The following is a 9989-nucleotide window of genomic DNA, read 5'->3' as shown; positions in this document are numbered from 1 at the left end:
GAACATTAAAGACTCGACCACAGTTATCGCACTCTACTTTGCGAACTTCTTCATTTTCTTCTACCAGCTCAAAGTGTTCCCAAACATGTGAGCACACTCTAGAAGCACAGAGCATGATTCAACTTGAATATAGTAACCATACTTCACTTGATAATTGTAATTTTATAGTGGCTACCGTGATAAAACTCGATATATTAATTAATTGAGAACTTGAGAGCAATAAGCAATTCAATAATTAAAAGGGAATTAAGAGAGAATTCAAGTAGAAGAAGAGAGCAAGTTGTGAGAAAAAATGAAGAAAATTGGGCTATTTAAAGTTTTTAAAAGGCTAAAAATATAATTTATCAATTATTAGGGGGTAGAGGGGCTATTTTAGTAAGGGGATAGCCAGAAATGGTTAAAAGTGCAAAAAATGACCGTTGTCCAGCGGTCATTTTTTTTTTGACCATTGGCAACGGTCAAAATTAAAAAAAAAAATTAAATTTACAACTTAAACCGATCTGGACCGAGCTGAAACACGATTAAATTAAAACCCTTGAATGGGTTACCAGGCTAGCCGGGTTCTGGTGCACCGATAGCCAAAAAAGGCCCGACCCCGTCCGGCACAACCCCCTACCCTAGCCAACCCGTCCCACCCCTTACCGGACCGGGTTGACCCGGACTGAATCAGGTCGAACCGGGTTGTTGGTGGCCCGACCCGGCCCGATTAACACCTTTAAATTAAGCTCACCTTAATTAGCGTATAATTATACGATAATAAAGAATTTGAGAAAACTTAAAGAGAAATTATGAATAAATTTCTCTTGTATAAAATTGAAGACAGGCCTCTGCTGTTGTAATTTTCTATAAGAAATAGTATTACAATAAATAAATTGAGGAAACAACTAGTCTAAAGTATAAACTAAGTCCCAGTATACATGTAGGACATGTTTGATGTGAACTATATAAATTTCTTTATGATAGTCTAAATATGAGTAAATCAAACATTTAATGTTTAATCCAATAAAATTTGAACTGAAACCTAAAACTAAACTAGCACTTGGCCGTCCACGCCATTTATAATAATTAGTTCCTTTGATTTTTGCTACATTCGTTTTGAAGGGGGGCTTATTAATTCTTAAGTAAAGTCGGATAAGGAGTAGTCGAGAGGAGGTACGAGCTAAGAATCCTTCTAAGTCTTTTCCTCTATATATAGAAGAATTAACCTAAATAATCGACCACCTAACTACTTTTATATATATATATATATATATATATATATATATATATATATATATATTTTGCTAATGCTATCATTCCCTAAAAACCACAAAGTATCCACAAGGTGAGGCTCTAATGTGAAGCCAACAATTCCACAAAAAGTATTGAAGATTTAATAAATGTATAAGCTAGAAGTAATATTTAATCTATATACATCGTCTAAATTTTCGGCGATCAATTGACCACCCTTCGCATGCATGGTATACCTCCGTCTAGCCCTATCCATCGTATAAACAAACAAATAAATCCCTATTTAGCTAGTACAAGATCCATAAGAAGAAAAAGGAAAGAAATAAAATAGAAGGAGACAAAAAATAGCGTCTAGATAGGATTTATTAAAAACGGCGCCAATAATCACAAGAAGTAAGAGACCCTTGGAGCAAGCGTAAAGTCATCTTTGTGCGATCTATATATCGGGGTTCGAGCCGTAAAAGCAGTCACTAACCCTTAAATTAGGATAGGCTCTCCAACTTACCCCATAAGATGCGGCCTTTCTCCCGGTCCTGTGCTAATGCAGAATGCTTTGTGCACCGAGCTGTCCATTTTTTAATCACAAGAAGCAATCAACTACAGGAGCTGATTTCCCAACTTGAACTCTAAATCATTCTCCAATGGCGTCAAGTTCAAATCCAAACATAAAACTGTTCTACTATTATTTGATTTCTTTACAACATGATGAGGAACTTGAATATTATTGTCGTTCAATATAGCTCTATGCCTTCTCATATGCCCACCTAATGCTTGACCTATAGGAAACTCAAGTCCACATATTGAACACTCATGTGTTTTTGGTTTAGGAGGAGAACTTGGCAAGTGATTAAAGTTCAATTCCCCCATTAATCTTGGCTTCTTATGACTTGCTCTATGACCTCCAAGAGCTTGAAACGAAGAAAATTGTCTATTGCAAGTTTTGCATTCGAAAACTCGACTAGGAGAATTGTTGATTGTGTCAATGTGATTTTCTTGGCTAGAAAAAAGCATCAAGTAATTTGCCATTGTTGTTATATTGGTTCGTAATTCTCCTTCTCTATCTCTCTTTATTGGTAGAACCACCATGATTTCTTGCAATAAGGAAATGATATGTTTTTGGTTTAAAGATAACAATACACTTTAAAATCGGACGTGCTAAGCGAGAAATGCCCTGACCTTGCCAACCAAGACAGAAAGAAGCGAGAAAGGTCCTGATCCTGCCAACCAAGTATCAAATAGAAAGAAGAGAAAGAAAGGAGGTTTTTTTTTTGGGTTGAATATTATATTCTTGGTGAGAAAAGGAGAGTTGGTTAACTGGTTTTATTTGGAAAAGAAAGAATGAATTGATTGAGGAACTCATGGCCATGGGGGTAGGTTATTTATAAGGGGTTTATTAGTCTAGTAGTTTGACTATGGGCTTAGTTGACTTATTTGTAATGAATAAATTGGCACCTTTCTTGGGGGATAAGTAAGTTAGATACATTCTGTTTAAACGAAATTACTGTGGGGATAATTGCTATGGTAAAATCAGACATAATATATATATATATATATATATATATATATATATATATATATATATATATATGCTGACGATGTAAATTTTTTACACTAATTACTAGTATAATTTAATTTGTTGTAGCAAGTTGCTTACTTTATTCTCCCGATAACTAATTCGATTATTAGAGACAATCATATATATTAGTTATATATCTTCTAAATGGTCTGATAATGTAAAATTATATTTTCTTAACTATCAGTGTAGAAAAAAAAAACTCTCTAAAAAATTGTTGTCCAAGTTGTATGTAGTAATCTTTGAATGGAAAGAGTTATTATTGCATCATGTATATGTCGATGTCTCCATTTAGCTACAAAAATTGATTGATAATAAACAAAAAAAGATTTGAGGCGCATGATATAGTAATTAATAATCATGCTAATACTTAAAGGAATTATCTTTCTTGGGGGAGGGGGGAGGGGGGAGGGGGAGGGGGAGGGGAGGTTGTTCTAGAAATGGACGTATATGTAGATGGCAGTAGGTGCAAAATGATAGAAATTTGCTAATTTGAATTAATAGTGTCTTTTGACATTTTGAAGTGTGAATTTGGTGAGCCATCATGAATAGGCAAGCTTGACGGTATGGCTCAGCCAATATCTAGAGCCTTCAAAATGGTCTTTGTTCGTGAGGCCAGCCCAACCCAGTCCGCAATTTGAGTAGGGTTGGGTTAGGATTTTTTGAGCCCATTTAAAAGTGAGGCTTATAAGCCCGGCCCAAGTCAGTTTGCTGGCCCTTGAGACTTGACCGAGGCTGGGCCTGGGCCGACCTGTGGGCTAAAAATTAATTAAATTCAAATTAATTAACTATTAAATATTTAATATTTTAAAAATGTAAAAACTAAAAAAATTATTAACTATAATCACCATTCCCAACCCTAGATTGCTCATTTACCCTTCCATATCAACTAGAATTTAGATTTTTGACATGCATGTAATATGACAAAATTAAGTTTTCTTTTGCTTAATTAATGACGAACTCAAAAAGTTTTAGGTGACCAATAATAATATTAAGTGGAAAATGATCAGTTTCGATTACTTTAATATATTATTAATACTTAAACGGCTCTTCAGTATAGAAAAAGATCAATTTTAATACACCAAAAAGAAAATTGACCACTAGCAAATTTCAGGAATTTTAAAATGTTTATAGACTATAATGATTAAATCAACAAATAATGTTAATCCTAAAATAAAAAACCTCAGCATATAAACTTATTGAAGCAATCTCTGAATCTGAGGAAAATGAAAGAAAAGTATTAGGAAAATATTCACGAAACTTTAAAAAATGAAGAGCTAGAGATATAGAGAATATGCATTTCAATTACGAGATTCCTCGTTAAATATCAAGCTTTTTGTACGCTCTAAGCAAACACAAGTTATTTATATGATTAATCGACAACGTAACGTCACGAAAACATATTTAAGGTTTTAAAGAAAAAAAAATTTCTAAAAAATTGAAGGTCGGGCCCGCCCTAGCCCGCAGCCCTCTTAGGGCTGGGTTGGGCTGGCCATTTTAAGGTCCATTCATATGGCGGGCCAGCCCGTCCTAGCCCACCAAATTTAAAAGCCCACGAGGCTTGGGCTGGGCTGACCCGTTTTGACAGCTCTACCAATATCCATGGGAACGTGATGCATATTAATCTTGGTCTAAACTTTATACCGTCAAACCTCTCTATAACAACAACACTATATGACAGTTAACTATAAAGTCAAGATTTGTATGGAATCAATTTTCATGGTATGTTATAATATATGTTCTGTATAACAACATTTTGCTATAATAGTCAAAAACATTCGGATCAAATGAAGTTGTTATAGAGAGGTTTGACTGTAGTTATCTTAAGAAATTTTTGTATGTATAAAATATTAAATTAGAATTCAATATATAACAAAAATAGAATTTTAAATCTGTAAACTTCAAATCTTAATTCTGCTTCCGTATAAAACTTCTATATATCTAAATGTCCTTCCATTTTCTATTCTTCTTTTTTCTACTATTCGTTAGTCCATTCTCACCACAAAACCAAAAAAAATAAGACATCTAAAAAAAGGTCGAAGGTCAGTCACGAGTAGTGACTGGCGATTACTCAATATTTTGCGTAAATTCGTGGCACCTTCATTCTTCTTGGATATTCTTTTGGTCCTTTCCCACCTGAGTTTCTGTTGTTACTTGGAAACAATAATTGTCAAAACTCGACAAGTCTTTATCACTTGTCATTAAATTTCAGGGACGGATTTAAAATTTAAATTTAATGAGTTTAATCTTGTAATAAATTTATTATATTATTAAAATTATAAATTTGATATTTATTAAAAATTTAATAAGTTTTTACATATATATTATGCTTTATATCAAAAGTTTCAGGTTCAGATTAACTCATAGCCAAAAGGCTATATCACCCTCTGACTAAATCATCTGTTGGGGGTCAGAAAGGGTTTTTTTTTTTTTTTTGGCTTGAAGGCGCTGGATTTATTGTTAAGTAGTAAAAGCTGGAAATAGTTATTACAGTGTCAGACTGATCTTAACGAAACAGTCCCAAGTAAGACATGCGGGATATTTGGGAACTATTATACATATTATTTGTATGTAAATTGTAATGAATATATTTGACTTAGATTTTGTGTATCATACTTGTTGACAATATTGTAAACAATAAAACAAATACAATAAGTTACCAATAATTCTGGCGATGATGCTCTTATGGAGCCCTTTCGTGCATTTTTTATTATTTGGTTGCTTTTACTTTGAATTAATCAGCATTTTAAATATAATTGTAAAATTAAAAATTATGGTGGTTGTCCGTACTTGTTCATGTACTTGTTCGTACTTGTCGTGCTGAGGTATATGGATTACAATAATATTTTTGGAGTTAATTTTTTAAATGGAAAGTCATAAATGTTATTCTACTTATTTAGATATTACTAGAAGGATTAGTATTAAATTGAACACAACTACTGGACGGCTAGTCAAATTTTATGATGTACTCCCCTGCGTGTAGTGATGTTGCTATATAAACATTTTCAAGAAAATTAATAATCTTCCTTTATTAATTATTTTTATATATCTGTTCCTCTTGAGTAGTTTTATAAAGGACGATTTGTGCTTTTAGTCACTAAAAATAATTTCGGACGATTAAGTATATTCAACCTTCAATCAATTGATTTTTGATCTCTCTGCTTGTGAATCCCAAGTTCAATGAATTATTAACCATTACATCATTTAATTTAGGGGCGAAGCTACATGCATGTCTTAAAAGGTGTTCAACTGACCATATTTCGTCTAAAAATTACACAGCGTATATAGGTAAAATATTAGGTTTTAAAGGTATATAACATATATTGAACACTCTTTGTCAAAGATAATTTAAAAGTCTTTCAACTTTGAACACCCTTGAGAAAACTCCTGGCTTCACTACTGATTTAATTATCTATGTGTTAGTGTTAAGTTTATATTGTTACTTCATATACATGATGATGATAGTATTGTTCTACAATAATCTAAATGTAACATATTTTCTATATAGAGGGACCGAAAATATACACTTTAATTAATTGAAGGTTAAATATGTTTAGTCATATGAATATCACACAAACCCATATTAAAATTTATCAATAATTGAGGGACTAAAATGCTATTATTTATTTTTGTAAATCTATTACTCCATAAATTTACGTACAACAAACAACAACAACAACAACAACAACAAACTCAGTGGTTTTTCACAAGTAGGGTCTGGGGAGGATAAGATGTACGCAACCTTACTCCTACCCCTGAAAGGGAGGAGATGCCATTTCCGATAGACCCTCGGCTAAAGAATGATTGAAAAAGAAAAGGTAATTGCAACAAGTAGGAATAACAGCAAGATGAAATAAGATCGAATCCAGTAATAGCCATCTATGAATAAAAAATATCATATTAACATTAATGCGCGCTAGCGAACTAAGTAAGGAAAAGAGAAACGCTCAACTACGTACGAACTTTCTACCCTAATCTTTGACCTCCACACCCTCCTGTCTAGGGCCATGTCCTCAGTCAGCTCCATCTGCGCCATGTCCCGCCTCATAACCTCTCCCCAAGACTTCGTAGGCGCCATGTGAGTAGTACTTGTGATGAGTAGTTAGAGGTGGAGCCGGACTGAAGAATTTGGGTTCTGAAATCGAATTCATAGCTCATTTAGTTACAGAGTTGTCAATTACATATTTATTTATATTTAATAGATTTTGTAGTACAAATATAAGTTTAAGCAGAAGTGACTGTGTTCATCCGAACCCGTGCGTAGTACACAAACAAGATTTTCTTTAGTATTTGTTTGTGAATGAGAAAAGGCAGATACAGAAGTCGTGACTTAGATAGAAATCGTTTCAAATTTTCCAAAATTAATTTCTCCTTTTTTCTCTTCATTGTTAGGTTTTATTGGAAGGGATTTTCAAAAAGTATAGCTGATTTATTTGTCCTTCTAGATAAAAGACCATTTTCTTTTACTATTTTTCCTCAAATATCCTGATCTTCAACGAGGATCTGAATTCATACATATGTTGTATTCATTCTTATATTCTATAAGTAACTTTTCGTAGGTTTGAAAGAGGATACATTACCCGACGACCCTTGAAAAAATATGTGTTGCCGAAGACATAACATAAAATACATGAATTAAAAGTGTACTTGATAGGTGTGCGAACAAAGTCCTATATTCGTAGTTGAAAAGATTGGGAGCCTATATTTAAGGTGTAAGGATCTTAGTGGTGTAAGGCCTTTTAGGGAAAAATCGTGTGGGCTTGGCCCTAAGCGGACAATATTACACCATGCTAAGAGTATTATTGGGTCGTTTTAGCCCGACAACTGGTATCAGAACCCAGGTTTAGTGGGACGAATATGGCGATGACAGAGTGATGGTGCGAGACTCGGTTTGGAGATGCTTACACAAGAAGAAGCTAATTTGCAGGTCTTGGTTGCCATAATACTCTAACAATATGGGTGGCACACAGTGAATCTCGAAAATTGGCACGTGGATTGTGGCAATGGGCCACATGGAACATAATTTGAGGGGGAGACCCGTGAACCGTGGTAGTGAGCCATGTGGAACTTATTTCGAGGGGGAGATTGTTGGGTGTGCAGCTGAAAAGATTGGGAGCCTACATTTAAGATGTAATGATCTCTTAGTGGTATGAGGCCTTTTGGAGAAAAACCGTGCGAGCTTGACCCAAAAAGGACAATATTACACCATACTAAGAATATCTTTTGATCGTTTTAACCCAATAATATTCTTTAATCTCACTACACAAAGACAAAATACAAAATATTTTCATGTCTTTAACCCATAAAATATATCATGTCCACATAATTGCAATTTCGTATTGTTGTTAACAATACCGTTCGATCCTCGCCTTACTACTTGTTATAATGTTGAATTACTGTGAATTTGAGCTCAATCTAACACATGCAATGATCAATGCAAGCCAATCAACTAGAGAGAGAAACTAGAGAGAAGGAGGAGAAGAGCTTCATTTTCTTTCTGAGTTAGTTATGCAACAATACAGAGTTTTTGGAGGAGGTGCACTGTTATAACCAACACATGTTCATCTCTTAACTAACTAACACTTTTAAGCCCCTAAAGTTTATACAATTACACTTAGATCCACACTACTCTTCTTATCTCAATACTCCCCCTCAAGCTGGAGGGTGGAATACATCTAACACTCTTAGCTTGGACACCAGAAGATGATGTTGTGCCACACCTAGAGCTTTAGTCATTATATCTGCAATCTGATCTTTGGTGGAAACAAACTCAGCTGCTATCAAGCCTTCCTTCATCTTTTCCCTTACAAAGTGGCAATCAATTTCAATATGTTTAGTCCTTTCATGGTAGATAGGATTTGCTGCTATCTGCATAGCTGCGTTGCTATCACAGAATAACTTCACAGGTTCTTCTACCTCTGTGTTCAGTTCTTTCATCAACCCAACTAGCCAGACTATCTCGGTAGTAACAACAGCCATACTTCTGTATTCGGCTTCTGCAGAACTTCTGCTAATTGTTTGCTGCTTTGATTTCCAAGATACCAAAGTCTCTCCTAGTTTGATTATATAACCAATCACATACCTTCTTGTATTTGGACATGCTGCCTAATCAGAATCACAATATGCAGTTATTTGTGTGACTCTCCCTTTCTTGAGAAAAACTCCCATCCCAGGTGATCTCTTTATGTACCTTGCAATCCTCATAGCTGCCTCTAAGTGAGATTGTTTTGGATGTTGCATGAATTGATTCAATAACTGCACAACAAAACATATATCTGGTCTAGTTATTGTCAAGTAAACCAGCTTCCCAATCAACCTCTGATAGCTTCCAATATCCTGCAGTTCATTATCTCCTGTCTACTGCATATGTCTGTCATAGTCTATTGTAGTCAGCTTTAAGTTTTGTTCTAGAGGTGAACTTGCTGGCTTTGCTCTACTTAGCCAGCTTCTGAAATAAGTTCAAGAGCATATTTCCTTTAGTTGAGCGATATTCCCTTGTCAGACCTCATCATCTCTATTCCCAGGAAATACTTGAGTTCACCCAGGTCTTCCATTTTGAAATTCTTATTCAAGGTGCCCTTTGCCTCATTTACTAGATCACTGTTGCTTCCTGTGATCAATATATCATCAACATACACAAGAATTATCAGTATGTGCCTGCCATCTCCCCTTTTGTGAACAGGGAATGATCATAGGCACTTTGAGAGTATCCAACATTGAGCAATGCATTAGACAACTTGATATTCCATTGTCTTGATGCCTGCTTCAATCCATATAGTGATTTCAGAAACTTGCATATTTTGGACTCCCCCTGCCTATGGAATCCCTGTGGCAGGTCCATGTAGACATCTTCCATGAGGTCACCTTGCAAGAATGCATTATTGACATCTATTTGATAGAGGTTCCATCCTTCAGAGGCTGCTAAATTGATGACAGTCCTGACTGTAACCATCTTTGCAACCAATCTAGTTTTGAATCTGTCTACCTCCCCATTAGCTTTATATTTTATCTTGTAAACCCATTTTGAGCCTATTGGTTTCTTTCTTGATGGCAAGTCAACTATCTCACTTGTATTGTTTCCCTCAAGAGCATGTATCTCTTGCTTCATGGAATCAACCCATCTGTCATCTTGTGATGCTTCTCTAAAGGAAGAAGGTTCAATATTGTTGGAGAACTCTGTCAGATA

General features: G+C 34.8%; 1 pseudogene; it reads right to left on the bottom strand.

Moving 5' to 3' along the window:
* Positions 1–1558: 1558 nt before the first annotated feature.
* LOC109214351 lies at positions 1559–2573 on the bottom strand (annotated as a pseudogene).
* Between the last annotated feature and the right edge of the window lie 7416 nt (positions 2574–9989).

Source organism: Nicotiana attenuata, unplaced genomic scaffold, assembly GCF_001879085.1.
Source record: "Nicotiana attenuata strain UT unplaced genomic scaffold, NIATTr2, whole genome shotgun sequence".
NCBI lineage: Eukaryota > Viridiplantae > Streptophyta > Magnoliopsida > Solanales > Solanaceae > Nicotiana > Nicotiana attenuata.
Note: the sequence above shows the minus strand (reverse complement) of the source record. Positions and strands in the feature narration are given on the sequence as shown.